The 27,792-nt window shown below is 45.3% G+C and overlaps 6 non-coding genes and 45 pseudogenes across 6 annotated transcripts; all 51 read left to right on the forward strand.

The window, feature by feature from the left end:
• Positions 1-349: 349 nt before the first annotated feature.
• On the forward strand, positions 350-468 carry LOC148857108 (5S ribosomal RNA). The gene has a single exon (XR_016097907.1). It is a non-coding gene; the product is annotated as a 5S ribosomal RNA (ribosomal RNA).
• Positions 469-827: 359 nt separating this feature from the next.
• LOC148857109 (5S ribosomal RNA) lies at positions 828-945 on the forward strand (annotated as a pseudogene).
• Positions 946-1,304: 359 nt separating this feature from the next.
• On the forward strand, positions 1,305-1,422 carry LOC148857110 (5S ribosomal RNA; annotated as a pseudogene).
• Positions 1,423-1,780: 358 nt separating this feature from the next.
• Positions 1,781-1,898, forward strand: LOC148857111 (5S ribosomal RNA; annotated as a pseudogene).
• Positions 1,899-2,257: 359 nt separating this feature from the next.
• Positions 2,258-2,376, forward strand: LOC148857112 (5S ribosomal RNA; annotated as a pseudogene).
• Positions 2,377-2,735: 359 nt separating this feature from the next.
• Positions 2,736-2,853, forward strand: LOC148857113 (5S ribosomal RNA; annotated as a pseudogene).
• A 359-nt stretch (positions 2,854-3,212) lies between these two features.
• On the forward strand, positions 3,213-3,331 carry LOC148857114 (5S ribosomal RNA; annotated as a pseudogene).
• Positions 3,332-4,167: 836 nt separating this feature from the next.
• LOC148857115 (5S ribosomal RNA) lies at positions 4,168-4,286 on the forward strand. The gene has a single exon (XR_016097908.1). It is a non-coding gene; the product is annotated as a 5S ribosomal RNA (ribosomal RNA).
• Positions 4,287-4,645: 359 nt separating this feature from the next.
• On the forward strand, positions 4,646-4,763 carry LOC148857116 (5S ribosomal RNA; annotated as a pseudogene).
• A 359-nt stretch (positions 4,764-5,122) lies between these two features.
• Positions 5,123-5,240, forward strand: LOC148857117 (5S ribosomal RNA; annotated as a pseudogene).
• A 358-nt stretch (positions 5,241-5,598) lies between these two features.
• Positions 5,599-5,716, forward strand: LOC148857118 (5S ribosomal RNA; annotated as a pseudogene).
• Positions 5,717-6,075: 359 nt separating this feature from the next.
• Positions 6,076-6,194, forward strand: LOC148857119 (5S ribosomal RNA; annotated as a pseudogene).
• Positions 6,195-6,553: 359 nt separating this feature from the next.
• Positions 6,554-6,671, forward strand: LOC148857120 (5S ribosomal RNA; annotated as a pseudogene).
• Positions 6,672-7,030: 359 nt separating this feature from the next.
• LOC148857121 (5S ribosomal RNA) lies at positions 7,031-7,149 on the forward strand (annotated as a pseudogene).
• An 836-nt stretch (positions 7,150-7,985) lies between these two features.
• On the forward strand, positions 7,986-8,104 carry LOC148857122 (5S ribosomal RNA). The gene has a single exon (XR_016097909.1). It is a non-coding gene; the product is annotated as a 5S ribosomal RNA (ribosomal RNA).
• A 359-nt stretch (positions 8,105-8,463) lies between these two features.
• LOC148857123 (5S ribosomal RNA) lies at positions 8,464-8,581 on the forward strand (annotated as a pseudogene).
• Positions 8,582-8,940: 359 nt separating this feature from the next.
• Positions 8,941-9,058, forward strand: LOC148857124 (5S ribosomal RNA; annotated as a pseudogene).
• A 358-nt stretch (positions 9,059-9,416) lies between these two features.
• Positions 9,417-9,534, forward strand: LOC148857125 (5S ribosomal RNA; annotated as a pseudogene).
• A 359-nt stretch (positions 9,535-9,893) lies between these two features.
• Positions 9,894-10,012, forward strand: LOC148857126 (5S ribosomal RNA; annotated as a pseudogene).
• Positions 10,013-10,371: 359 nt separating this feature from the next.
• Positions 10,372-10,489, forward strand: LOC148857127 (5S ribosomal RNA; annotated as a pseudogene).
• Positions 10,490-10,848: 359 nt separating this feature from the next.
• Positions 10,849-10,967, forward strand: LOC148857128 (5S ribosomal RNA; annotated as a pseudogene).
• Positions 10,968-11,326: 359 nt separating this feature from the next.
• LOC148857129 (5S ribosomal RNA) lies at positions 11,327-11,444 on the forward strand (annotated as a pseudogene).
• Positions 11,445-11,803: 359 nt separating this feature from the next.
• On the forward strand, positions 11,804-11,922 carry LOC148857130 (5S ribosomal RNA). Its single transcript, XR_016097910.1, has one exon. It is a non-coding gene; the product is annotated as a 5S ribosomal RNA (ribosomal RNA).
• An 836-nt stretch (positions 11,923-12,758) lies between these two features.
• Positions 12,759-12,876, forward strand: LOC148857131 (5S ribosomal RNA; annotated as a pseudogene).
• Positions 12,877-13,235: 359 nt separating this feature from the next.
• LOC148857132 (5S ribosomal RNA) lies at positions 13,236-13,354 on the forward strand (annotated as a pseudogene).
• Positions 13,355-13,713: 359 nt separating this feature from the next.
• LOC148857133 (5S ribosomal RNA) lies at positions 13,714-13,831 on the forward strand (annotated as a pseudogene).
• A 359-nt stretch (positions 13,832-14,190) lies between these two features.
• LOC148857134 (5S ribosomal RNA) lies at positions 14,191-14,309 on the forward strand (annotated as a pseudogene).
• An 829-nt stretch (positions 14,310-15,138) lies between these two features.
• Positions 15,139-15,257, forward strand: LOC148857135 (5S ribosomal RNA; annotated as a pseudogene).
• A 359-nt stretch (positions 15,258-15,616) lies between these two features.
• LOC148857136 (5S ribosomal RNA) lies at positions 15,617-15,735 on the forward strand (annotated as a pseudogene).
• Positions 15,736-16,094: 359 nt separating this feature from the next.
• LOC148857137 (5S ribosomal RNA) lies at positions 16,095-16,213 on the forward strand (annotated as a pseudogene).
• A 353-nt stretch (positions 16,214-16,566) lies between these two features.
• Positions 16,567-16,683, forward strand: LOC148857138 (5S ribosomal RNA; annotated as a pseudogene).
• An 837-nt stretch (positions 16,684-17,520) lies between these two features.
• Positions 17,521-17,639, forward strand: LOC148857139 (5S ribosomal RNA; annotated as a pseudogene).
• A 358-nt stretch (positions 17,640-17,997) lies between these two features.
• LOC148857140 (5S ribosomal RNA) lies at positions 17,998-18,116 on the forward strand (annotated as a pseudogene).
• Positions 18,117-18,475: 359 nt separating this feature from the next.
• LOC148857141 (5S ribosomal RNA) lies at positions 18,476-18,594 on the forward strand (annotated as a pseudogene).
• Positions 18,595-18,953: 359 nt separating this feature from the next.
• LOC148857142 (5S ribosomal RNA) lies at positions 18,954-19,072 on the forward strand (annotated as a pseudogene).
• An 837-nt stretch (positions 19,073-19,909) lies between these two features.
• On the forward strand, positions 19,910-20,027 carry LOC148857143 (5S ribosomal RNA; annotated as a pseudogene).
• Positions 20,028-20,385: 358 nt separating this feature from the next.
• LOC148857144 (5S ribosomal RNA) lies at positions 20,386-20,504 on the forward strand (annotated as a pseudogene).
• Positions 20,505-20,863: 359 nt separating this feature from the next.
• LOC148857145 (5S ribosomal RNA) lies at positions 20,864-20,980 on the forward strand (annotated as a pseudogene).
• Positions 20,981-21,339: 359 nt separating this feature from the next.
• Positions 21,340-21,458, forward strand: LOC148857146 (5S ribosomal RNA; annotated as a pseudogene).
• A 359-nt stretch (positions 21,459-21,817) lies between these two features.
• LOC148857147 (5S ribosomal RNA) lies at positions 21,818-21,936 on the forward strand (annotated as a pseudogene).
• Positions 21,937-22,295: 359 nt separating this feature from the next.
• On the forward strand, positions 22,296-22,414 carry LOC148857148 (5S ribosomal RNA; annotated as a pseudogene).
• A 359-nt stretch (positions 22,415-22,773) lies between these two features.
• Positions 22,774-22,892, forward strand: LOC148857149 (5S ribosomal RNA). The gene has a single exon (XR_016097662.1). It is a non-coding gene; the product is annotated as a 5S ribosomal RNA (ribosomal RNA).
• Positions 22,893-23,251: 359 nt separating this feature from the next.
• On the forward strand, positions 23,252-23,370 carry LOC148857150 (5S ribosomal RNA). Its single transcript, XR_016097132.1, has one exon. It is a non-coding gene; the product is annotated as a 5S ribosomal RNA (ribosomal RNA).
• Positions 23,371-23,728: 358 nt separating this feature from the next.
• Positions 23,729-23,847, forward strand: LOC148857151 (5S ribosomal RNA; annotated as a pseudogene).
• Positions 23,848-24,206: 359 nt separating this feature from the next.
• On the forward strand, positions 24,207-24,325 carry LOC148857152 (5S ribosomal RNA; annotated as a pseudogene).
• A 359-nt stretch (positions 24,326-24,684) lies between these two features.
• Positions 24,685-24,803, forward strand: LOC148857153 (5S ribosomal RNA; annotated as a pseudogene).
• An 837-nt stretch (positions 24,804-25,640) lies between these two features.
• Positions 25,641-25,758, forward strand: LOC148857154 (5S ribosomal RNA; annotated as a pseudogene).
• Positions 25,759-26,116: 358 nt separating this feature from the next.
• LOC148857155 (5S ribosomal RNA) lies at positions 26,117-26,235 on the forward strand (annotated as a pseudogene).
• A 359-nt stretch (positions 26,236-26,594) lies between these two features.
• Positions 26,595-26,711, forward strand: LOC148857156 (5S ribosomal RNA; annotated as a pseudogene).
• Positions 26,712-27,070: 359 nt separating this feature from the next.
• LOC148857157 (5S ribosomal RNA) lies at positions 27,071-27,189 on the forward strand (annotated as a pseudogene).
• Positions 27,190-27,548: 359 nt separating this feature from the next.
• LOC148857158 (5S ribosomal RNA) lies at positions 27,549-27,667 on the forward strand (annotated as a pseudogene).
• The last annotated feature ends 125 nt before the right edge of the window (positions 27,668-27,792 follow it).

Raw genomic sequence — 27,792 nt, forward strand, 5'->3', positions numbered from 1 at the left:
AATATTTTATTTTTGATATACTATTTGCAAATTCCATATGTCGTTTTGGCGATACAACTAGAAACAACGCGCCGGATACTCGGACCATTTGCGGCACGATCATCATTACTGAATGGGAACGGTGCACAACCGGGCTTTTGGCATTCATCGTGCATTGTGGGCCCCGCGATATTATTGCATCTATCCAGGGCTGCGGCAGATCTACAAAGGAATAACTCCACTCACGTGGAAGCTTGTGCACGGTTACCAAGGGAGGAAAGTTGCATACACCATTTTTTCAAGTCTGAAATAATTAATCGAGGGAACAAGATAGTGAGTGCATAAGGATTTAAGCGAGCAAAAAGCAAACGGGTGCGATCATACCAGCACTAATGCACCGGATCCCATCAGAACTCCGAATTTAAGCATGCTTGGGCAAGAGTAGTACTAGGATGGGTGACCTCCTGGGAAGTCCTCGTGTTGCACCCCAATTTTATTAATATTTTATTTTTGATATACTATTTGCAAATTCCATATGTCGTTTCGGCGAGACAACTGGAAACAACGCGCCGGATACTCGGACCATTTGCGGCACGATCGTCATTACTAAATGGGAACGGTGCAAAACCGGGCTTTTAGCATTCGTCGTGCATTGTGGGCCCCGCGATATTATTGCATCTATCCGGGGCTGCGGCAGATCTAGAAAGGAAGAACTCCGCTCACGTGTGAGCTTGTGCACGGTTACAATGGGAGGAAAGTTGCATACACCGTTTTTTCAAGTCTGAAAGAATTAATGGAGGGCAGCAAGATAGTGAGTGCACAAAGATTTAAGCGAGCAAGAAGAAAATGGGTGCGATCATACCAGCACTAAAGCATCGGATCCCATTTGAACTCCGAAGTTAAGCGTTCTTGGCGAGAGTAGTACTAAGATTGGTGACCTCCAAGGAAGTCCTCGTGTTGTACCCCAATTTTATTAATATTTTATTTTTGATATACTATTTGCAAATTCCATATGTCGTTTCGGCGAGACAACTAGAAACAACACGCCGGATACTCGGACCATTTGCAGCACGATCGTCATTACTGAATGGGAACGGTGCAAAATCGGGCTTTTAGCATTCGTCGTGCATTGTGGGCCCCGTGATATTATTGCATCTATCCGGGGCTGCGGCAGATCTGGAAAGGAATAACTCCGCTCACGTGGGAGCTTGTGCACGGTTACCAAGGGAGGAAAGTTGCATACACCATTTTTTCAAGTCTGAAAGAATTAATGGAGGGGAGCAAAATAGTGAGTGCATAAAGATTTAAGCGAGCAAAAAGAAAATGGGTGCGATCATACAAGCACTAATGCATCGGATCCCATTTGAACTCCGAAGTTAAGCGTTCTTGGCGAGAGTAGTACTAAGATTGGTGACCTCCAAGGAAGTCCTCGTGTTGCACCCCAATTTTATTAATATTTTATTTTTGATATACTATTTGCAAATTCCATATGTCGTTTCCAAGAGACAACTGGAAACAACGCACCGGATACTCGGACCATTTGCGGCACGATCGTCATTACTAAATGGGAACGGTGCAAAACCGGGCTTTTAGCATTCGTCGTGCATTGTGGGCCCCACGATATTTTGCATCTATCCGGGGCTGCGGCAGATCTAGAAAGGAAGAACTCCGCTCACGTGGGAGCTTGTGCACGGTTACAATGGGAGGAAAGTTTCATACACCGTTTTTTCAAGTCTGAAAGAATTAATGGAGGGCAGCAAGATAGTGAGTGCACAAAGATTTAAGCGAGCAAGAAGAAAATGGGTACGATCATACCAGCACTAAAGCATCGGATCCCATTTGAACTCCGAAGTTAAGCGTTCTTGGCGAGAGTAGTACTAAGATTGGTGACCTCCAAGGAAGTCCTCGTGTTGTACCCCAATTATATTAATATTTTATTTTTGATATACTATTTGCAAATTCCATATGTCGTTTCGGCGAGACAACTAGAAACAACACGCCAGATACTCGGACCATTTGCGGCACGATCGTCATTACTGAATGGGAACGGTGCAAAACCGGGCTTTTGGCATTCGTCGTGCATTGTGGGCCCCGTGATATTATTGCATCTATCCGGGGCTGCGGCAGATCTGGAAAGGAATAACTCCGCTCACGTGGGAGCTTGTGCACGGTTACCAAGGGAGGAAAGTTGCATACACCATTTTTTCAAGTCTGAAAGAATTAATGGAGGGGAGCAAGATAGTGAGTGCATAAAGAATTAAGCGAGCAAGAAGCAAACATGTGCGATCATACCAGCACTAATACACCGAAACCCATCAAAACTCCGAAGTTAAGCGTGCTTGGGCGAGAGTAGTACTAGGATTGGTGAACTCCTAGGAAGTCCTCGTGTTGCACCCCAATTTTATTAATATTTTATTTTTGATATAATATTTTCAAATTCCATATGTCGTTTCGGCGAGACAACTGGAAACAACGCGCCGGATACTCGGAGCATTTACGGTTCGATCGTCATTACTGAATGGGAACGGTGCAAAACAGGGATTTGGGCGTTCATCATGGATTGTGGGCCCCGCGATATTATTGCATCTATCCGGGGCTGCGGCAGATCTGGAAATGAATAACTCCGCACACGTGGGAGCTTGTGCACGGGTACAAAGGGAGGAAAGTTGCATACACCGTTTTTTCAAGTCTGAAAGAATTAATGGAGGGGAGCAAAATAGTGAGTGCATAAAGATTTAAGCGAGCAAAAAGAAAATGGGTGCGATCATACAAGCACTAATGCATCGGATCCCATTTGAACTCCGAAGTTAAGCGTTCTTGGCGAGAGTAGTACTAAGATTGGTGACCTCCTAGGAAGTCCTCGTGTTGCACCCCAATTTTATTAATATTTTATTTATGATATACTATTTGCAAATTCCATATGTCGTTTCGGCGAAACAACTGGAAACAACGCGCCGGATACTCGGACCATTTGCGGTTCGATCGTCATTATTGAATGGGAACGGTGCAAAACCGGGCTTTGGGTGTTCGTCGTGCATTGTGGGCCCCGCGATACTGTTGCATCTATCCGGGGCTGCGGCAGATCTGGAAAGGAATAACTCCGCTCATGTGGGAGCTTGTGCACGGGTACCAAGGGAGGAAAGTTGCATACACCGTTTTTTCAAGTCTGAATGAATTAATGGAGGGGAGCAAGATAGTGAGTGCATAAAGATTTAAGCGAGCAAGAAGCAATCGGGTGCGATCATACCAGCACTAATACACCAGATCCCATCAGAACTCCGAAGTTAAGCGTGCTTGGGCGAGAGTAGTACTAGGATTGGTGAACTCCTAGGAAGTCCTCGTGTTGCACCCCAATTTTATTAATATTTTATTTTTGATATACTATTTGCAAATACCATATGTCGTTTCGGCGAGACAACTGGAAACAACGCGCCGGATACTCGGAGCATTTGCGGTTCGATCGTCATTATTGAATGGGAACGGTGCAAAACCGGGCTTTGGGTGTTCGACGTGCATTGTGGGCCCCGCGATAGTATTGCATCTATCCGGGGCTGCGGCAGATCTGGAAATGAATAACTCCGCTCACGTGGGAGCTTGTGCACGGGTACCAAGGGAGGAAAGTTGCATACACCGTTTTTTCAAGTCTGAAAGAATTAATGGAGGGGAGCAAAATAGTGAGTGCATAAAGATTTAAGCATGCAGGAAGAAAATGGGTGCGATCATACCAGCACTAATGCATCGGAACCCATTTGAACTTCGAAGTTAAGCGTTCTTGAAGAGAGAAGTACTAAGATTGGTGACCTCCTAGGAAGTCCTCGTGTTGCACCCCAATTTTATTAATATTTTATTTTTGATATACTATTTGCAAATTCCATATGTCGTTCCGGCGATACAACTAGAAACAACGCGCCGGATACTCGGACCATTTGCGGCACGATCGTCATTACTGAATGGGAACGGTGCACAACCGGGCTTTTGGCATTCATCGTGCATTGTGGGCCCCGCGATATTATTGCATCTATCCAGGGCTGCGGCAGATCTACAAAGGAATAACTCCACTCACGTGGAAGTTTGTGCATGGTTACCAAGGGAGGAAAGTTGCATACACCGTTTTTTCAAGTCTGAAATAATTAATTGAGGGGAACAAGATAGTGAGTGCATAAGGATTTAAGCGAGCAAAAAGCAAACGGGTGCGATCATACCAGCACTAATGCACCGGATCCCATCAGAACTCCGAATTTAAGCATGCTTGGGCAAGAGTAGTACTAGGATGGGTGACCTCCTGGGAAGTCCTCGTGTTGCACCCCAATTTTATTAATATTTTATTTTTGATATACTATTTGCAAATTCCATATGTCGTTTCGGCGAGAAAACTGGAAACAACGCACCGGATACTCGGACCATTTGCGGCACGATCGTCATTACTAAATGAGAACGGTGCAAAACCGGGCTTTTAGCATTCGTCGTGCATTGTGGGCCCCGCGATATTATTGCATCTATCCGGGGCTGCGGCAGATCTAGAAAGGAAGAACTCCGCTCACGTGTGAGCTTGTGCACGGTTACAATGGGAGGAAAGTTGCATACACCGTTTTTTCAAGTCTGGAAGAATTAATGGAGGGCAGCAAGATAGTGAGTGCACAAAGATTTAAGCGAGCAAGAAGAAAATGGGTGCGATCATACCAGCACTAAAGCATCGGATCCCATTTGAACTCCGAAGTTAAGCGTTCTTGGCGAGAGTAGTACTAAGATTGGTGACCTCCAAGGAAGTCCTCGTGTTGTACCCCAATTTTATTAATATTTTATTTTTGATATACTATTTGCAAATTCCATATGTCGTTTCGGCGAGACAACTAGAAACAACACGCCGGATACTCGGACCATTTGCAGCACGATCGTCATTACTGAATGGGAACGGTGCAAAATCGGGCTTTTAGCATTCGTCGTGCATTGTGGGCCCCGTGATATTATTGCATCTATCCGGGGCTGCGGCAGATCTGGAAAGGAATAACTCCGCTCACGTGGGAGCTTGTGCACGGTTACCAAGGGAGGAAAGTTGCATACACCATTTTTTCAAGTCTGAAAGAATTAATGGAGGGGAGCAAAATAGTGAGTGCATAAAGATTTAAGCGAGCAAAAAGAAAATGGGTGCGATCTTACAAGCACTAATGCATCGGATCCCATTTGAACTCCGAAGTTAAGCGTTCTTGGCGAGAGTAGTACTAAGATTGGTGACCTCCAAGGAAGTCCTCGTGTTGTACCCCAATTTTATTAATATTTTATTTTTGATATACTATTTGCAAATTCCATATGTCGTTTCCAAGAGACAACTGGAAACAACGCACCGGATACTCGGACCATTTGTGGCACGATCGTCATTACTAAATGGGAACGGTGCAAAACCGGGCTTTTAGCATTCGTCGTGCATTGTGGGCCCCACGATATTTTGCATCTATCCGGGGCTGCGGCAGATCTAGAAAGGAAGAACTCCGCTCACGTGTGAGCTTGTGCACGGTTACAATGGGAGGAAAGTTTCATACACCGTTTTTTCAAGTCTGAAAGAATTAATGGAGGGCAGCAAGATAGTGAGTGCACAAAGATTTAAGCGAGCAAGAAGAAAATGGGTACGATCATACCAGCACTAAAGCATCGGATCCCATTTGAACTCCGAAGTTAAGCGTTCTTGGCGAGAGTAGTACTAAGATTGGTGACCTCCAAGGAAGTCCTCGTGTTGTACCCCAATTTTATTAATATTTTATTTTTGATATACTATTTGCAAATTCCATATGTCGTTTCGGCGAGACAACTAGAAACAACACGCCGGATACTCGGACCATTTGCGGCACGATCGTCATTACTGAATGGGAACGGTGCAAAATCGGGCTTTTGGCATTCGTCGTGCATTGTGGGCCCCGCGATATTATTGCATCTATCCGGGGCTGCGGCAGATCTGGAAAGGAATAACTCCGCTCACGTGGGAGCTTGTGCACGGTTACCAAGGGAGGAAAGTTGCATACACCATTTTTTCAAGTCTGAAAGAATTAATGGAGGGGAGCAAGATAGTGAGTGCATAAAGATTTAAGCGAGCAAGAAGCAAACATGTGCGATCATACCAGCACTAATACACCGAAACCCATCAGAACTCCGAAGTTAAGCGTGCTTGGGCGAGAGTAGTACTAGGATTGGTGAACTCCTAGGAAGTCCTCGTGTTGCACCCAAATTTTATTAATATTTTATTTTTGATACAATATTTTCAAATTCCATATGTCGTTTCGGCGAGACAACTGGAAACAACGCGCCGGATACTCGGAGCATTTACGGTTCGATCGTCATTACTCAATGGGAACGGTGCAAAACAGGGATTTGGGCGTTCATCATGGATTGTGGGCCCCGCGATATTATTGCATCTATCCGGGGCTGCGGCAGATCTGGAAATGAATAACTCCGCACACGTGGGAGCTTGTGCACGGGTACAAAGGGAGGAAAGTTGCATACACCGTTTTTTCAAGTCTGAAAGAATTAATGGAGGGGAGCAAAATAGTGAGTGCATAAAGATTTAAGCGAGCAAAAAGAAAATGGGTGCGATCATACAAGCACTAATGCATCGGATCCCATTTGAACTCCGAAGTTAAGCGTTCTTGGCGAGAGTAGTACTAAGATTGGTGACCTCCTAGGAAGTCCTCGTGTTGCACCCCAATTTTATTAATATTTTATTTTTGATATACTATTTGCAAATTCCATATGTCGTTTCGGCGAAACAACTGGAAACAACGCGCCGGATACTCAGACCATTTGCGGTTCGATCGTCATTATTGAAATGGAACGGTGCAAAACCGGGCTTTGGGTGTTCGTCGTGCATTGTGGGCCCCGCGATACTGTTGCATCTATCCGGGGCTGCGGCAGATCTGGAAATGAATAACTCCGCTCATGTGGGAGCTTGTGCACGGGTACCAAGGGAGGAAAGTTGCATACACCGTTTTTTCAAGTCTGAATGAATTAATGGAGGGGAGCAAGATAGTGAGTGCATAAAGATTTAAGCGAGCAAGAAGCAATCGGGTGCGATCATACCAGCACTAATACACCAGATCCCATCAGAACTCCGAAGTTAAGCGTGCTTGGGCGAGAGTAGTACTAGGATTGGTGAACTCCTAGGAAGTCCTCGTGTTGCACCCCAATTTTATTAATATTTTATTTTTGATATACTATTTGCAAATACCATATGTCGTTTCGGCGAGACCACTGGAAACAACGCGCCGGATACTCGGAGCATTTGCGGTTCGATCGTCATTATTGAATGGGAACGGTGCAAAACCGGGCTTTGGGTGTTCGTCGTGCATTGTGGGCCCCGCGATAGTATTGCATCTATCCGGGGCTGCGGCAGATCTGGAAATGAATAACTCCGCTCACGTGGGAGCTTGTGCACGGGTACCAAGGGAGGAAAGTTGCATACACCGTTTTTTCAAGTCTGAAAGAATTAATGGAGGGGAGCAAAATAGTGAGTGCATAAAGATTTAAGCATGCAGGAAGAAAATGGGTGCGATCATACCAGCACTAATGCATCGGAACCCATTTGAACTTCGAAGTTAAGCGTTCTTGAAGAGAGAAGTACTAAGATTGGTGACGTCCTAGGAAGTCCTCGTGTTGCACCCCAATTTTATTAATATTTTATTTTTGATATACTATTTGCAAATTCCATATGTCGTTCCGGCGATACAACTAGAAACAACGCGCTGGATACTCGGACCATTTGCGGCACGATCGTCATTACTGAATGGGAACGGTGCAAAACCGGGCTTTTGGCATTCATCGTGCATTGTGGGCCCCGCGATATTATTGCATCTATCCGGGGCTGCGGCAGATCTACAAAGGAATAACTCCGCTCACGTGGAAGTTTGTGCATGGTTACCAAGGGAGGAAAGTTGCGTACACCGTTTTTTCAAGTCTGAAATAATTAATTGAGGGGAACAAGATAGTGAGTGCATAAGGATTTAAGTGAGCAAAAAGCAAACGGGTGCGATCATACCAGCACTAATGCACCGGATCCCATCAGAACTCCGAATTTAAGCATGCTTGGGCAAGAGTAGTACTAGGATGGGTGACCTCCTGGGAAGTCCTCGTGTTGCACCCCAATTTTATTAATATTTTATTTTTGATATACTATTTGCAAATTCCATATGTCGTTTCGGCGAGAAAACTGGAAACAACGCACCGGATACTCGGACCATTTGCGGCACGATCGTCATTACTAAATGAGAACGGTGCAAAACCGGGCTTTTAGCATTCGTCGTGCATTGTGGGCCCCGTGATATTATTGCATCTATCCGGGGCTGCGGCAGATCTGGAAAGGAAGAACTCCGCTCACGTGGGAGCTTGTGCACGGTTACAATGGGAGGAAAGTTGCATACACCGTTTTTTCAAGTCTGGAAGAATTAATGGAGGGCAGCAAGATAGTGAGTGCACAAAGATTTAAGCGAGCAAGAAGAAAATGGGTGCGATCATACCAGCACTAAAGCATCGGATCCCATTTGAACTCCGAAGTTAAGCGTTCTTGGCGAGAGTAGTACTAAGATTGGTGACCTCCAAGGAAGTCCTCGTGTTGTACCCCAATTTTATTAATATTTTATTTTTGATATACTATTTGCAAATTCCATATGTCGTTTCGGCGAGACAACTAGAAACAACACGCCGGATACTCGGACCATTTGCAGCACGATCGTCATTACTGAATGGGAACGGTGCAAAATCGGGCTTTTAGCATTCGTCGTGCATTGTGGGCCCCGTGATATTATTGCATCTATCCGGGGCTGCGGCAGATCTGGAAAGGAATAACTCCGCTCACGTGGGAGCTTGTGCACGGTTACCAAGGGAGGAAAGTTGCATACACCATTTTTTCAAGTCTGAAAGAATTAATGGAGGGGAGCAAAATAGTGAGTGCATAAAGATTTAAGCGAGCAAAAAGAAAATGGGTGCGATCTTACAAGCACTAATGCATCGGATCCCATTTGAACTCCGAAGTTAAGCGTTCTTGGCGAGAGTAGTACTAAGATTGGTGACCTCCAAGGAAGTCCTCGTGTTGTACCCCAATTTTATTAATATTTTATTTTTGATATACTATTTGCAAATTCCATATGTCGTTTCGAAGAGACAACTGGAAACAACGCACCGGATACTCGGACCATTTGTGGCACGATCGTCATTACTAAATGGGAACGGTGCAAAACCGGGCTTTTAGCATTCGTCGTGCATTGTGGGCCCCACGATATTTTGCATCTATCCGGGGCTGCGGCAGATCTAGAAAGGAAGAACTCCGCTCACGTGGGAGCTTGTGCACGGTTACAATGGGAGGAAAGTTTCATACACCGTTTTTTCAAGTCTGAAAGAATTAATGGAGGGCAGCAAGATAGTGAGTGCACAAAGATTTAAGCGAGCAAGAAGAAAATGGGTACGATCATACCAGCACTAAAGCATCGGATCCTATTTGAACTCCGAAGTTAAGCGTTCTTGGCGAGAGTAGTACTAAGATTGGTGACCTCCAAGGAAGTCCTCGTGTTGTACCCCAATTTTATTAATATTTTATTTTTGATATACTATTTGCAAATTCCATATGTCGTTTCGGCGAGACAACTAGAAACAACACGCCGGATACTCGGACCATTTGCGGCACGATCGTCATTACTGAATGGGAACGGTGCAAAATCGGGCTTTTGGCATTCGTCGTGCATTGTGGGCCCCGCGATATTATTGCATCTATCCGGGGCTGCGGCAGATCTGGAAAGGAATAACTCCGCTCACGTGGGAGCTTGTGCACGGTTACCAAGGGAGGAAAGTTGCATACACCATTTTTTCAAGTCTGAAAGAATTAATGGAGGGGAGCAAGATAGTGAGTGCATAAAGATTTAAGCGAGCAAGAAGCAAACATGTGCGATCATACCAGCACTAATACACTGAAACCCATCAGAACTCCGAAGTTAAGCGTGCTTGGGCGAGAGTAGTACTAGGATTGGTGAACTCCTAGGAAGTCCTCGTGTTGCACCCAAATTTTATTAATATTTTATTTTTGATATAATATTTTCAAATTCCATATGTCGTTTCGGCGAGACAACTGGAAACAACGCGCCGGATACTGGGAGCATTTACGGTTCGATCGTCATTACTGAATGGGAACGGTGCAAAACAGGGATTTGGGCGTTCATCATGGATTGTGGGCCCCGCGATATTATTGCATCTATCCGGGGCTGCGGCAGATCTGGAAATGAATAACTCCGCACACGTGGGAGCTTGTGCACGGGTACAAAGGGAGGAAAGTTGCATACACCGTTTTTTCAAGTCTGAAAGAATTAATGGAGGGGAGCAAAATAGTGAGTGCATAAAGATTTAAGCGAGCAAAAAGAAAATGGGTGCGATCATACAAGCAGTAATGCATCGGATCCCATTTGAACTCCGAAGTTAAGCGTTCTTGGCGAGAGTAGTACTAAGATTGGTGACCTCCTAGGAAGTCCTCGTGTTGCACCCCAATTTTATTAATATTTTATTTTTGATATACTATTTGCAAATTCCATATGTCGTTTCGGCGAAACAACTGGAAACAACGCGCTGGATACTCAGACCATTTGCGGTTCGATCGTCATTATTGAATGGGAACGGTGCAAAACCGGGCTTTGGGTGTTCGTCGTGCATTGTGGGCCCCGCGATACTGTTGCATCTATCCGGGGCTGCGGCAGATCTGGAAAGGAATAACTCCGCTCATGTGGGAGCTTGTGCACGGGTACCAAGGGAGGAAAGTTGCATACACCGTTTTTTCAAGTCTGAATGAATTAATGGAGGGGAGCAAGATAGTGAGTGCATAAAGATTTAAGCGAGCAAGAAGCAATCGGGTGCGATCATACCAGCACTAATACACCAGATCCCATCAGAACTCCGAAGTTAAGCGTGCTTGGGCGAGAGTAGTACTAGGATTGGTGAACTCCTAGGAAGTCCTCGTGTTGCACCCCAATTTTATTAATATTTTATTTTTGATATACTATTTGCAAATACCATATGTCGTTTCGGCGAGACAACTGGAAACAACGCGCCGGATACTCGGAGCATTTGCGGTTCGATCGTCATTATTGAATGGGAACGGTGCAAAACCGGGCTTTGGGTGTTCGTCGTGCATTGTGGGCCCCGCGATAGTATTGCATCTATCCGGGGCTGCGGCAGATCTGGAAATGAATAACTCCGCTCACGTGGGAGCTTGTGCACGGGTACCAAGGGAGGAAAGTTGCATACACCGTTTTTTCAAGTCTGAAAGAATTAATGGAGGGGAGCAAAATAGTGAGTGCATAAAGATTTAAGCATGCAGGAAGAAAATGGGTGCGATCATACCAGCACTAAAGCATCGGAACCCATTTGAACTTCGAAGTTAAGCGTTCTTGGCGAGAGAAGTACTAAGATTGGTGACCTCCTAGGAAGTCCTCGTGTTGCACCCCAATTTTATTAATATTTTATTTTTGATATACGATTTGCAAATTCCATATGTCGTTCCGGCGATACAACTAGAAACAACGCGCCGGATACTCGGACCATTTGCGGCACGATCATCATTACTGAATGGGAACGGTGCACAACCGGGCTTTTGGAATTCATCGTGCATTGTGGGCCCCACGATATTATTGCATCTATCCGGGGCTGCGGCAGATCTACAAAGGAATAACTCCACTCACGTGGAAGCTTGTGCACGGTTACCAAGGGAGGAAAGTTGCATACACCGTTTTTTCAAGTCTGAAATAATTAATCGAGGGGAACAAGATAGTGAGTGCATAAGGATTTAAGCGAGCAAAAAGCAAACGGGTGCGATCATACCAGCACTAATGCACCGGATCCCATCAGAACTCCGAATTTAAGCATGCTTGGGCAAGAGTAGTACTAGGATGGGTGACCTCCTGGGAAGTCCTCGTGTTGCACCCCAATTTTATTAATATTTTATTTTTGATATACTATTTGCAAATTCCATATGTCGTTTCGGCGAGACAACTGGAAACAACGCGCCGGATACTCGGACCATTTGCGGCACGATCGTCATTACTAAATGGGAACGGTGCAAAACCGGGCTTTTAGCATTCGTCGTGCATTGTGGGCCCCGCGATATTATTGCATCTATCCGGGGCTGCGGCAGATCTGGAAAGGAAGAACTCCGCTCACGTGGGAGCTTGTGCACGGTTACAATGGGAGGAAAGTTGCATACACCATTTTTTCAAGTCTGAAAGAATTAATGGAGGGCAGCAAGATAGTGAGTGCACAAAGATTTAAGCGAGCAAGAAGAAAATGGGTGCGATCATACCAGCACTAAAGCATCCTATCCCATTTGAACTCCGAAGTTAAGCAATCTTGGCGAGAGTAGTACTAAGATTGGTGACCTCCAAGGAAATCCTCGTGTTGCACCCCAATTTTATTAATATTTTATTTTTGATATACTATTTGCAAATTCCATATGTCGTTTCGGCGAGACAACTAGAAACAACACGACGGATACTCAGACCATTTGCGGCACGATCGTCATTACTGAATGGGAACGGTGCAAAATCGGGCTTTTGGCATTCGTCGTGCATTGTGGGCCCCGCGATATTATTGCATCTATCCGGGGCTGCGGCAGATCTGGAAAGGAATAACTCCGCTCACGTGGGAGCTTGTGCACGGTTACCAAGGGAGGAAAGTTGCATACACCATTTTTTCAAGTCTGAAAGAATTAATGGAGGGGAGCAAGATAGTGAGTGCATAAAGATTTAAGCGAGCAAGATGCAAACAGGTGCGATCATACCAGCACTAATACACCGGATCCCATCAGAACTCCGAAGTTAAGCGTGCTTGGGCGAGAGTAGTACTAGGATTGGTGACCTCGTAGAAGTCCTCGTGTTGCACCCCAATTTTATTAATATTTTATTTTTGATATACTATTTGCAAGTTCCATATGTCGTTTCGGCGATTCAACTAGTAACAACACGCCGGATACTCGGACCATTTGCGGCACGATCGTCATTACTGAATGGGAACGGTGCAAAATCGGGCTTTTGGCATTCGTCGTGCATTGTGGGCCCCGCGATATTATTGCATCTATCCGGGGCTGCGGCAGATCTGGAAAGGAATAACTCCGCTCACGTGGGAGCTTGTGCACGGTTACAAAGGGAGGAAAGTTGCATACACCATTTTTTCAAGTCTGAAAGAATTAATGGAGGGGAGCAAGATAGTGAGTGCATAAAGATTTAAGCGAGCAAGAAGCAAACAGGTGCGATCATATCAGCACTAATACACCGGATCCCATCAGAACTCCGAAGTTAAGCGTGCTTGGGCGAGAGTAGTACTAGGATTGGTTAACTCCTAGGAAGTCCTCGTGTTGCACCCCAATTTTATTAATATTTTATTTTTGATATACTATTTTCAAATTCCATATGTCGTTTCGGCGAGACAACTGGAAACAACGCGCCGGATACTCGGAGCATTTACGGTTCGATCGTCATTACTGAATGGGAACGGTGCAAAACTGGGATTTGGGCGTTCGTCATGGATTGTGGGCCCCGCGATATTATTGCATCTATCCGGGGCTGCGACAGATCTGGAAATGAATAACTCCGCTCACGTGGGAGCTTGTGCACGGGTACCAAGGGAGGAAAGTTGCATACACCATTTTTTCAAGTCTGAAAGAATTAATGGAGGGGAGCAAAATAGTGAGTGCATAAAGATTTAAGCGAGCAAAAAGAAAATGGGTGCGATCATACAAGCACTAATGCATCGGATCCCATTTGAACTCCGAAGTTAAGCGTTCTTGGCGAGAGTAGTACTAAGATTGGTGACCTCCTACGAAGTCCTCGTGTTGCACCCCAATTTTATTAATATTTTATTTTTGATATACTATTTGCAAATTCCATATGTCGTTTTGGCGAAACAACTGGAAACAACGCGCCGGATACTCGGAGCATTTGCGTTTCGATCGTCATTATTGAATGCGAACGGTGCAAAACCGGGCTTTGGGTGTTCGTCGTGCGTTGTGGTCCCCGCGATACTGTTGCATCTATCCGGGGCTGCGGCAGATCTGGAAATGAATAACTCCGCTCACGTGGGAGCATGTGCACGGGTACCAAGGGAGGAAAGTTGCATACACCGTTTTTTCAAGTCTGAAAGAATTAATGGAGGGGAGCAAGATAGTGAGTGCATAAAGATTTAAGCGAGCAAGAAGCAATCGGGTGCGATCATACCAGCACTAATACACCTGATCCCATCAGAACTCCGAAGTTAAGCGTGCTTGGGCGAGAGTAGTACTAGGATTGGTGAACTCCTAGGAAGTCCTCGTGTTGCACCCCAATTTTATTAATATTTTATTTTTGATATACTATTTCCAAATTCCATATGTCGTTTCGGCGAGACAACTGGAAACAACGCGCCGGATACTCGGAGCATTTGCGGTTCGATCGTCATTATTGAATGGGAACGGTGCAAAACCGGGCTTTGGGTGTTCGTCGTGCATTGTGGGCCCCGCGATAGTATTGCATCTATCCGGGGCTGCGGCAGATCTGGAAATGAATAACTCCGCTCACGTGGGAGCTTGTGCACGGGTACCAAGGGAGGAAAGTTGCATACACCATTTTTTCAAGTCTGAAAGAATTAATGGAGGGGAGCAAAATAGTGAGTGCATAAGATTTAAGGAAGAAAATGGGTGCGATCATACAAGCACTAATGCATCAGATCCCATTTGAACTCCGAAGTTAAGCGTTCTTGTAGAGAGTAGTACTAAGATTGGTGACCTCCTAGGAAGTCCTCGTGTTGCACCCCAATTTTATTAATATTTTATTTTTGATATACTATTTGCAAATTCCATATGTCGTTTTCGGCGAGACAACTGGAAACAACGCGCCGGATACTCAGACCATTTGCGGCACGATCGTCATTACTGAATCGGAACGGTGCAAAACCGGGCTTTTGGCATTTGTCGTGCATTGTGGACCCCGCGATATTATTGCATCTATCCGGGGCTGCGGCAGATTTGGAAAGGAATAACACTGCTCACGTAGGAGCTTGTGCACAGTTACCAAGGGAGGAAAGTTGCATACACCGTTTTTTCAAATCTGAAATAATTAATGGAGGGGAACAAGATAGTGAGTGCATAAAGATTTAAGCGAGCAAGAAGCAAACGGGTGTGATCATACCAGCACTAATCCACCGGATCCCATCAGAACTCCGAAGTTAAGTGTGCTTGGGCGAGAGTAGTATTAGGATGGCTGACATCCAGGGAAATCCTTGTGTTGCAACCCAATTTTATTTATATTTTATTTTTGATATACTATTTTAAATTCCATATGTCGTTTCGGCGAGACAACTTGAAACAACGGGCCGGATACTCGGACCATTTGTGATACGATCGTCATTACTGAATGGGAACGGTGCGAAACCGGGCTTTTGGCGATCATCGTGCATTGTGGGCCCCGCGATTGTATTGCATCTATCCATGGCTGTGGAGGATTTGGAAAGGAATAACTCCGCTCACGTGGGAGCTTTTGCACGTTTACCAAGGGAGGAAAGTTGCATACACCTTTTCTTTCAAGTCTGAAAGAATTAATGGATGGGAGCAAGATAGTGAGTGCATAAAGATTTAAGCGAGGAAGAAGCAGACGGGTGCGATTATACCAGCACTAATGCACCGGATCGCATCAGAACTCCGAAATTAAGTGTGCTTGGGCAAGAGTAGTACAAGGATGGGTGACCTCCAGGGAAGTCCTCCTGTTGCACCCCAATTTTATTAATATTTTATTTTTGATATACTATTTGCAAATTCCATATGTCGTTTCGGCGAGACAACTGGAAACAACGCGCCGGATACTCGGACCATTTGCGGTACGATCGTCATTACTGAATGAGAACGGTGCAAAACCGGGCTTTTGGCATTCATCGTGCATTGTGGGACCCGCGATAGTATTGCATCTATCCGGGGCTGCGGCAGATCTGGAAAGGAATAACTCCGCTCACATGGGAGCTGGTGCATGGTTACCACGGGAGGAAAGTTGCATACACCGTTTTTTCAAATCTGAAAGAATTAATGGAGGGGAGCAAGATAGTGAGTGCATAAAGATTAAAGTGAGCAATATGCAAACGGGTGCGATCATACCAGCACAAATCCACCGGATCCCGTCAGAACTCTGAAGTTAAGAGTGCTTGGGCGAGAGTAGTACTAGGATGGCTGACCTCCTAGCATATCCTTGTGTTGCAACCCAATTTTATTAATATTTTATTTTTGATATACTATTTGCAAATTCCAAATGTCGTTTCGGCAAGACAACTGGAAACAACGTGGCGGATACTCGGACCATTTGAGGCACGATCGTCACTACTGAATGGGAACGGTGCAAAATCGGACTTTTGGCATTCGTCGTGCATTGTGGGCCCCGCGATAGTATTGCATCTATCCGGGGCTGCGACAGATCGGGAAAGGAATAACTCCGCTCACGTGGAATCTTGTGCATGGTTACCAAGGGAGGAAAGTTGCATACACCATTTTTTCAAATCTGAAAGAAGGGGGGAGCAAGATAGTGAGTGCATAAAGATTTAAGCGAGCAAGAAGCAAACGGTTCCGATCATACCAGCACTAATGCATCGGATCCCATCAGAACTCCGAAGTTAAGTGTGCTTGGGCGAGTAGTATTAGGATGGGTGACCTCCTGGGAAATCCTCGTGTTGCACCCCAATTTTATTAATATTTTATCTTTGATATAATATTTGCAAATTCCATATGTCATTTCGGCGAGACAACTGGAAACAACAGGCCGGATACTCAGACCATTTGCTGTACGATCGTCATTACTGAATGGGGACGGTGCAAAACCGGGCTATGGGCATTCGTCGTGCATTGTAGGCCCCGCGATTGTATTGCATCTATCCATGGCTGCGGCAGATTTGGAAAGGAATAACTCCGCATACGTGGGAGCTTGTGCACGTTTACCAAGGGAGGAAAGTAGCATACACCGTTTTTTAAAGTCTGAAAGAATTAATGGAGGGTAGCAATATAGTGAGTGCATAAAGATTTAAGTGAGGAAGAAGCTGACGGGTGCGATCATACCAGCACTAATGCACCGCATCGCATCAGAACTCTGAAATTAAATGAGCTTGGGCGAGAGTAGTACAAGGATGGGTGACCTCCAGGGAAGTCCTCCTGCTGCACCGGAATTTTATTAATATTTTATTTTTGATATACTATTTGCAACTTCCATATGTCGTTTCGGCGACACAACTAGAGACAACGCGCCGGATACTCGGATAATTTGCGGCACGATCGTCATTACTGAATGAGAACGGTGGAAAACCGGGCTTTTAGGCATTCGTCGTGCATTGTCGGCCCCGCGATAGTATTGCATCTATCCGGGGCTGCGACAGATCTGGAAAGGAATAACTCCACTCACGTAGAAGCTTGTGCACGGTTACCAAGCGAGGAAAGTTGCAAACACCGTTTTTTCAATTTTGAAAGAATTAATGGGGGGAGCAAGATAGTGAGTGCATAAAGATTTAAGCGAGCAAGAAGCAAACGGTTGCGATCGTACCAGCACTAATGCACCGGATCCCATCAGAACTCCGAAGTTAAGTGTGCTTGGGCGAGAGTAGTATTAGGATGGGTGACCTCCTTGGAAATCATAGTGTTGCAACCCAATTTTATTAATATTTTATTTTTGATATATTATTTGCAATTTCCAAAAGTCGTTTCGGCGAGACAACTGGAAACAATGCTCCGGATTCTCGGACCATTTGCGGCACGACCGTCATTACTGAATGGGAACGGTGCAAAACCGGGCTTTTGGCATTCGTCGCGCATTGTGGGCCCTGCGATAGTATTGCATTTATCCCGAGCTGCGACAGATCCGGAAAGGAATAACTCCGCTCACGTGGAAGCATGTGCACGGTTACCAAGGGAGGAAAGTTGCATACACCGTTTTTTCAATTCTGAAAGAATTAATGGGGGGAGCAAGATAGTGAGTGCATAAAGATTTAAGCGAGCAAGAAGCAAACGGTTGCGATTACACCAGCACTAATGCATTGGATCCCATCAGAACTCCAAAGTTAAGTGTGCTTGGGCGAGAGTAGTATTAGGATGGGTGACCTCCTCGGAAATCATCGTGTTGCAAACCAATTTTATTAATATTTTATTTTTGATATATTATTTTCAATTTCCATATGTCGTTTCGGCGAGACTACTGGAAACAACGCGTCGGATTCTCGGACCATTTGCGGCACAACCGTCATTACTGAATGGGAACGGTGCAAAACCGGGCTTTTGGCATTCGTCGCGCATTGTGGGCCCTGCGATAGTATTGCATCTATCCGTGGTTGCGACAGATCTGGAAAGGAATAACTCCGCTCACGTGGAAGCTTGTGCACGGTTACCAAGGGATGAAAGTTGCATACACCGTTTTTTCAATTCTGAAAGAATTAATGGGGGGGAGCAAGATATTGAGTGCATAAAGATTTAAAAGAGCAAGAAGCAAACGGTTGCGACCATACCAGCACTAATGCACTAGATCCCATCAGAACTCCGAAGTTAAGTGTGCTTGGGCGAGACTAGTATTAGGATGTGTGAACTCCTCGGAAATCATCATGTTGCAACCCAATTTTTTTAATATTTTATCTTTGATATATTATTTGCAATTTCCATATGTCATTTCGGCGAGACAACTGGAATCAACGTGCCGGATTCTCGCACCATTTGCGGCACGACCGTCATTACTGAATGGGAACGGTGCAAAACCGGGCTTTTGGCATTCGTCGTGCATTGTGGGCCCCGCGGTAGTATTGCATCTATCCGGGGATGCGACAGATCTGGAAAAGAATAACTCCGCTCACGTGGAAGCTTGTGCACGGTTACCAAGGGAGGAAAGTTGCATACACCGTTTTCTCAAGTCTGAAAGAATTAATGGGGGGGAGCAAGATAGTGAGTGAATGAAGATCTAAGCGAGCAAGAAGCAAACGGTTGCGATCATACCAGCACTAATGCATCGGATCCCATCAGAACTCCGAAGTTAAGTTTGCTTGGGCGAGAGTAGTATTAGGATGGGTGACCTCTTGGGAAATCATCGTTTTGCAACCCAATTTTATTAATATTTTATTTTTGATAGATTATTTGCAAATTCCATATGTCGTTTCGGCGTGACAACTGGAAACAACACGCCGGATACTCGGACCATTTGCGGTACGATCGTCATTACTGAATGGGAACGGTGCAAAACCGGGCTTTTGGAATTCGTCGTGCATTGTGGGCCCCGCGATTGTATGTCATCTATCCGTGGCTGCGGCAGATCTGGAAAGGAATAACTCCGCTCACGTGGGAGCTTGTGCACGTTTACCAAGGGAGGAAAGTTGCATGCACCGTTTTTTCAAATCTAAAAGAATTAATGGGGGGGAGCAAGATAGTGAGTGCATAAAGATTTAAGCGAGCAAGAAGCAAACAGTTAAGATCATACCAGCACTAATGCACCGGATCACATCAAAACTCCGAAATTAGGTGGGATTGGGCGAGAGTAGTATTAGGATGGGTGACCTTCTGGGAAATCATCGTGTTGCAACCCAATTTTATTAATATTTTATCTTTGATATACTATTTGCAAATTCCATATGTCGTTTCGGCGAGACAACTGGAAACAACGCGCTGGATTCTTGGACCATTTGCGGCATGATCGTCATTACTGAGTGGGAACGGTGTAAAACCGGACTTTTGGCATTCGTCGTGCATTGTGGGCCCCGCGATAGTATTGCATCTATCCGGGGCTGCGGCAGATCTGGAAAGGAATAGCTCCTTTCATGTGGGAGCTTGTGCACGGTTACCAAGGGAGGAAAGTTGCATACACCGTAATTTCAAGTCGGAATGTATGAATGGAGGGGAGCAAGATAGTGAGTGCATAAAGATATAAGCTCGCAAGAAGCAAACGGGTGCGATCATACCAGCACTAACCCACCTGATCCCATTAGAACTCCGAAGTTAAGCGTGTTTGGGTGAGAAAGTATTAGGATGGGTGACCTCCTAAGAAGTCCTTGTGTTGCACCCCAATTTTATTAATATTTTATTTTTGATATACTATTTGCAAATTCCATATGTCGTTTCGGCGGGACAACTGGAAACAACGCGCCGGATTCTCGGACCATTTGCGGCACGACCGTCATTACTGAATGGGAACGGTGCAAAACAGGGCTTTTGGCATTCGTCGTGCTTTGTTGGCCCCGCGATTGTATTGCATCTATCCGAGGCTACGGCAGATCTGGAAAGGAATAACACCGCTCACGTGGGAGCTTGTGCACGTTTACCAAGGGAGGAAAGTTGGATACACCATTTTTTCAGTCTGAAAGAATTAATGGAGGGGAGCAAGATAGTGAGTGCATAAAGATTTAAGCGAGGAAGAAGCGGACGGGTGCGATTATAACAGCACTAATGCACCGGATCGCATCAGAACTCTGAAGTTAAGTGTGCTTGGGCGAGAGTAGTACAAGAATGGGTGACCTCCAGGGAAGTCCTCCTGTTGCACCCCAATTTTATTAATATATTATTTTTGATATACTATTTGCAAATTCCATATGTCGTTTCGGCGAGACAACTGGAAACAACGCGCCAGATACTCGGACCAATTGCGGCACGTTCGTCACTACTGAATGGGAACGGTAAAAAATTGGGCTTTTGGCATTCATCGTGCATTGTGGGCCCCGCGATACTATTGCATCTATCCGGGGCTGCGACAGATCTGGAAAGGAATAACTCCGCTCACGTGGAAGATTGTGCATGGTTACCAAGGGATGAAAGTTGCATACACCGTTTTTTCAAATCTGAAAGAATTAATGGGGGGGAGCAAGATAGTGAGTGCATAAATATTTAAGCGAGCAAGAAGCAAACGGTTGCGATCATACCAGCACTAATGCATCGGATCCCATCAAAACTCCGAAGTTAAGTGTGCTTGGGCGAGTAGTATTAGGATGGGTGACCTCCTGGGAAGTCCTCGTGTTGCACCCCAATTTTATTAATATTTTATCTTTGATATAATATTTGCAAATTCCATATGTCGTTTCGGCGAGACAACTAGAAGCAACGGGCCAGATACTCGGACCATTTGCGGTACGATCGTCGTTACTGAATGGGAACGGTGCGAAATCGGGATTTTGGCATTCATCGTACATTGTGGGCCCCTCGATTGTATTGCATCTATCCGTGGCAGTGGCAGATCTGGAAAGGAATAACTCCGCTCACATGGGAGCTTGTGCACGTTTTCCAAGGGAGGAAAGTTGCATACACCGTTTTTTCAAGTCTAAAAGAATTAATGGGGGGGAGCAAGAAAGTGAGTGCATAAATATTTAAGCGAGCAAGAAGCAAACAGTTGCGATCATACCAGCCCTAATGCACCGGATCCCATCAAAACACCAAAGTTGAGTGTGCTTGGGCGAGAGTAGTATTATGATGGGTGACCTCCTGGGAAATCATCGTGTTGCAACCCAACTTTAATAATATTTTATTTTTGATATATTATTTGCAAATTCCATATGTCGTTTCGGCGAGACAACTGGAAACAACACGCCGGATTCTTGGACCATTTGCGGCACGACCGTCATTACTGAATGGGAACGGTGCAAAACCAGGCTTTTGGCATTCGTCGTGGATTGTGGGCGCCGCGATAGTATTGCATCTATCAGGGGCTGCGACGGATCTGGAAAGGAATAACTCCGCTCACGTGGAAGCTTGTGTACGGTTATTAAGGGAGGAAAGTTGCATACATCATTTTTTAAATTCTGAAAGAATTAATGGGGGGGAGCAAGATAGTGAGTGCATAAAGATTTAAGCGAGTAAGAAGCAAACGGTTGCGATCATACCAGCACTAATGCACCGGATCCCATCGGATCTCCGAAGTTAAGTGTGCTTGGGCGAGAGTTGTATTAGGCTGGGTGAACTCCTCGGAAATCATCGTGTTGCAACCCAATTTTATTAATAGTTTATTTTGGATATACTATTTGCAAATACCATATGTCATTTCGGCGAGACAACTGGAAACAACGCGCCGAATTCTCGGACCATTTGCGGCACGACCGTCATTACTGAATGGGAACGGTGCAAAACCAGGCTTTTGGCATTCGTCGTGCATTGTGGGCGCCGCGAAAGTATTGCATCTATCAGGGGCTGCGACAGATCTGGAAAGGAATAACACCGCTCACGTGGAAGCTTGTGTACGGTTATTAAGGGAGGAAAGTTGCATACACCATTTTTTCAATTCTGAACGAATTAATGGGGGGGAGCAAGATAGTGAGTGCATAAAGATTTAAGCGAGCAAGAAGCAAACGATTGCGATCATACCAGCACTAATGCACCGGATCCCATCAGAACTCCGAAGTTAAGTGTGCTTGTGCGAGAGTAGTACTAGGATGGGTGACCTCCAGGGAAGTCCTCCTGTTGCACCCCAATTTTATTAATATTTTATTTTTGATATACTATTTGTAAATTCCATATGTCGTTTCGTGGAAACAACTGGAAACAACGCGCCGGATACTCGGACCATTTGCGACACGATCGTCATTCCTGAATGGGAACGGTCTAAAACCGGGACTTTGGCATTCGTCGTGCATTGTGGGCCCCGTGATAAGATTGCATCTATCCGGGGTTGCGGCATATCTGGAAAGGAATAACTCCGCTCACGTGGGAGCTAGTGCACGGTTACGAAGGGAGGAAAGTTGGATACACCGTTTTTTCAATTCTGAAAGAATTAATGGGGGGGAGCAACATAGTGAGTGCATAAAGATTTAAGCGAGCAAGAAGCAAACGGTTGCGATCATACTAGCACTAATGCACCGGATCCCATCAGAACTCCGAAGTTAAGTGTGCTTGGGCGTGAGTAGTATTAGGATGGCTGACCTCCTGGGAAATCATCGTGTTGCAACCCAACTTTAATAATATTTTATTTTTGATATATTATTTGCAAATTCCATATGTCGTTTCGGTGAGACAACTGGAAACAACGCGCCGGATTCTCGAACCATTTGCGGCACGACCGAAATTACTGAATGGGAACGGTGCAAAACCAGGCTTTTGGCATTCGTCGTGCATTGTGGGCGCCGCGATAGTATTGCATCTATCAGGGGCTGCGACAGATCTGGAAAGGAATAACTCCGCTCTCGTGGAAGCTTGTGTACGGTTATCAAGCGAGGAAAGTTGCATACACCATTTTTTCAATTCTGAAAGAATTAATGGGGGGGAGCAAGATAGTGAGTGCATAAAGATTTAAGCGAGCAAGAAGCAAACGGTTGCGATCATACCAGCACTAATGCACCGGATCCCATCAGAACTCCGAAGTTAAGTGTGCTTGGGCGTGAGTAGTATTAGGATGGCTGACCTCCTGGGAAATCATCGTGTTGCAACCCAATTTTATTAATATTTTATTTTTCATATATTATTTGCAAAATCCATAAGTCGTTTCGGCGAGACAACTGGAAACAACGCGCCGGATTCTCGGACCATTTGCGGCACGACCGTCATTACTGAATGGGAACGGTGCAAAACCGGGCTTTTGGCATTCGTCGTGCATTGTGGGCCCCGTGATAGTATTGCATCTATCCCGAGCTGCGACAGATCTGGAAAGGAATAACTCCGCTCACGTGGAAGCATGTGCACGGTTACCAAGGGAGGAAAGTTGCATACACCGTTTTTTCAATTCTGAAAGAATTAATGGGGGGAGCAAGATAGTGAGTGCATAAAGATTTAAGCGAGCAAGAAGCAAACGGTTGCGATTACACCAGCACTAATGCATTGGATCCCATCAGAACTCCAAAGTTAAGTGTGCTTGGGCGAGAGTAGTATTAGGATGGGTGACCTCCTCGGAAATCATCGTGTTGCAAACCAATTTTATTAATATTTTATTTTTGATATATTATTTTCAATTTCCATATGTCGTTTCGGCGAGACTACTGGAAACAACGCGTCGGATTCTCGGACCATTTGCGGCACGACCGTCATTACTGAATGGGAACGGTGCAAAACCGGGCTTTTGGCATTCGTCGCGCATTGTGGGCCCTGCGATAGTATTGCATCTATCCGTGGTTGCGACAGATCTGGAAAGGAATAACTCCGCTCACGTGGAAGCTTGTGCACGGTTACCAAGGGATGAAAGTTGCATACACCGTTTTTTCAATTCTGAAAGAATTAATGGGGGGGAGCAAGATATTGAGTGCATAAAGATTTAAAAGAGCAAGAAGCAAACGGTTGCGACCATACCAGCACTAATGCACTAGATCCCATCAGAACTCCGAAGTTAAGTGTGCTTGGGCGAGACTAGTATTAGGATGTGTGAACTCCTCGGAAATCATCATGTTGCAACCCAATTTTTTTAATATTTTATCTTTGATATATTATTTGCAATTTCCATATGTCATTTCGGCGAGACAACTGGAATCAACGTGCCGGATTCTCGCACCATTTGCGGCACGACCGTCATTACTGAATGGGAACGGTGCAAAACCGGGCTTTTGGCATTCGTCGTGCATTGTGGGCCCCGTGGTAGTATTGCATCTATCCGGGGATGCGACAGATCTGGAAAAGAATAACTCCGCTCACGTGGAAGCTTGTGCACGGTTACCAAGGGAGGAAAGTTGCATACACCGTTTTCTCAAGTCTGAAAGAATTAATGGGGGGGAGCAAGATAGTGAGTGAATGAAGATCTAAGCGAGCAAGAAGCAAACGGTTGCGATCATACCAGCACTAATGCATCGGATCCCATCAGAACTCCGAAGTTAAGTTTGCTTGGGCGAGAGTAGTATTAGGATGGGTGACCTCTTGGGAAATCATCGTTTTGCAACCCAATTTTATTAATATTTTATTTTTGATAGATTATTTGCAAATTCCATATGTCGTTTCGGCGTGACAACTGGAAACAACACGCCGGATACTCGGACCATTTGCGGTACGATCGTCATTACTGAATGGGAACGGTGCAAAACCGGGCTTTTGGAATTCGTCGTGCATTGTGGGCCCCGCGATTGTATGTCATCTATCCGTGGCTGCGGCAGATCTGGAAAGGAATAACTCCGCTCACGTGGGAGCTTGTGCACGTTTACCAAGGGAGGAAAGTTGCATGCATCGTTTTTTCAAATCTGAAAGAATTAATGGGGGGGAGCAAGATAGTGAGTGCATAAAGATTTAAGCGAGCAAGAAGCAAACAGTTAAGATCATACCAGCACTAATGCACCGGATCACATCAAAACTCCGAAATTAGGTGGGATTGGGCGAGAGTAGTATTAGGATGGGTGACCTTCTGGGAAATCATCGTGTTGCAACCCAATTTTATTAATATTTTATCTTTGATATACTATTTGCAAATTCCATATGTCGTTTCGGCGAGACAACTGGAAACAACGCGCTGGATTCTTGGACCATTTGCGGCATGATCGTCATTACTGAGTGGGAACGGTGTAAAACCGGACTTTTGGCATTCGTCGTGCATTGTGGGCCCCGCGATAGTATTGCATCTATCCGGGGCTGCGGCAGATCTGGAAAGGAATAGCTCCTTTCATGTGGGAGCTTGTGCACGGTTACCAAGGGAGGAAAGTTGCATACACCGTAATTTCAAGTCGGAATGTATGAATGGAGGGGAGCAAGATAGTGAGTGCATAAAGATATAAGCTCGCAAGAAGCAAACGGGTGCGATCATACCAGCACTAACCCACCTGATCCCATTAGAACTCCGAAGTTAAGCGTGTTTGGGTGAGAAAGTATTAGGATGGGTGACCTCCTAAGAAGTCCTTGTGTTGCACCCCAATTTTATTAATATTTTATTTTTGATATACTATTTGCAAATTCCATATGTCGTTTCGGCGGGACAACTGGAAACAACGCGCCGGATTCTCGGACCATTTGCGGCACGACCGTCATTACTGAATGGGAACGGTGCAAAACAGGGCTTTTGGCATTCGTCGTGCTTTGTTGGCCCCGCGATTGTATTGCATCTATCCGAGGCTACGGCAGATCTGGAAAGGAATAACACCGCTCACGTGGGAGCTTGTGCACGTTTACCAAGGGAGGAAAGTTGGATACACCATTTTTTCAGTATGAAAGAATTAATGGAGGGGAGCAAGATAGTGAGTGCATAAAGATTTAAGCGAGGAAGAAGCGGACGGGTGCGATTATAACAGCACTAATGCACCGGATCGCATCAGAACTCTGAAGTTAAGTGTGCTTGGGCGAGAGTAGTACAAGAATGGGTGACCTCCAGGGAAGTCCTCCTGTTGCACCCCAATTTTATTAATATATTATTTTTGATATACTATTTGCAAATTCCATATGTCGTTTCGGCGAGACAACTGGAAACAACGCGCCAGATACTCGGACCAATTGCGGCACGTTCGTCACTACTGAATGGGAACGGTAAAAAATTGGGCTTTTGGCATTCATCGTGCATTGTGGGCCCCGCGATACTATTGCATCTATCCGGGGCTGCGACAGATCTGGAAAGGAATAACTCCGCTCACGTGGAAGATTGTGCATGGTTACCAAGGGATGAAAGTTGCATACACCGTTTTTTCAAATCTGAAAGAATTAATGGGGGGGAGCAAGATAGTGAGTGCATAAATATTTAAGCGAGCAAGAAGCAAACGGTTGCGATCATACCAGCACTAATGCATCGGATCCCATCAAAACTCCGAAGTTAAGTGTGCTTGGGCGAGTAGTATTAGGATGGGTGACCTCCTGGGAAGTCCTCGTGTTGCACCCCAATTTTATTAATATTTTATCTTTGATATAATATTTGCAAATTCCATATGTCGTTTCGGCGAGACAACTAGAAGCAACGGGCCAGATACTCGGACCATTTGCGGTACGATCGTCGTTACTGAATGGGAACGGTGCGAAATCGGGATTTTGGCATTCGTCGTACATTGTGGGCCCCTCGATTGTATTGCATCTATCCGTGGCAGTGGCAGATCTGGAAAGGAATAACTCCGCTCACATGGGAGCTTGTGCACGTTTTCCAAGGGAGGAAAGTTGCATACACCGTTTTTTCAAGTCTAAAAGAATTAATGGGGGGGAGCAAGAAAGTGAGTGCATAAATATTTAAGCGAGCAAGAAGCAAACAGTTGCGATCATACCAGCCCTAATGCACCGGATCCCATCAAAACACCAAAGTTGAGTGTGCTTGGGCGAGAGTAGTATTATGATGGGTGACCTCCTGGGAAATCATCGTGTTGCAACCCAACTTTAATAATATTTTATTTTTGATATATTATTTGCAAATTCCATATGTCGTTTCGGCGAGACAACTGGAAACAACACGCCGGATTCTTGGACCATTTGCGGCACGACCGTCATTACTGAATGGGAACGGTGCAAAACCAGGCTTTTGGCATTCGTCGTGGATTGTGGGCGCCGCGATAGTATTGCATCTATCAGGGGCTGCGACGGATCTGGAAAGGAATAACTCCGCTCACGTGGAAGCTTGTGTACGGTTATTAAGGGAGGAAAGTTGCATACATCATTTTTTAAATTCTGAAAGAATTAATGGGGGGGAGCAAGATAGTGAGTGCATAAAGATTTAAGCGAGTAAGAAGCAAACGGTTGCGATCATACCAGCACTAATGCACCGGATCCCATCGGATCTCCGAAGTTAAGTGTGCTTGGGCGAGAGTTGTATTAGGCTGGGTGAACTCCTCGGAAATCATCGTGTTGCAACCCAATTTTATTAATAGTTTATTTTGGATATACTATTTGCAAATACCATATGTCATTTCGGCGAGACAACTGGAAACAACGCGCCGAATTCTCGGACCATTTGCGGCACGACCGTCATTACTGAATGG

This window comes from Nelumbo lutea, chromosome 4, assembly GCF_056320005.1.
Source record: "Nelumbo lutea isolate HS-2025 chromosome 4, American lotus-T2T, whole genome shotgun sequence".
In the NCBI taxonomy this organism is placed as follows: domain Eukaryota; kingdom Viridiplantae; phylum Streptophyta; class Magnoliopsida; order Proteales; family Nelumbonaceae; genus Nelumbo; species Nelumbo lutea.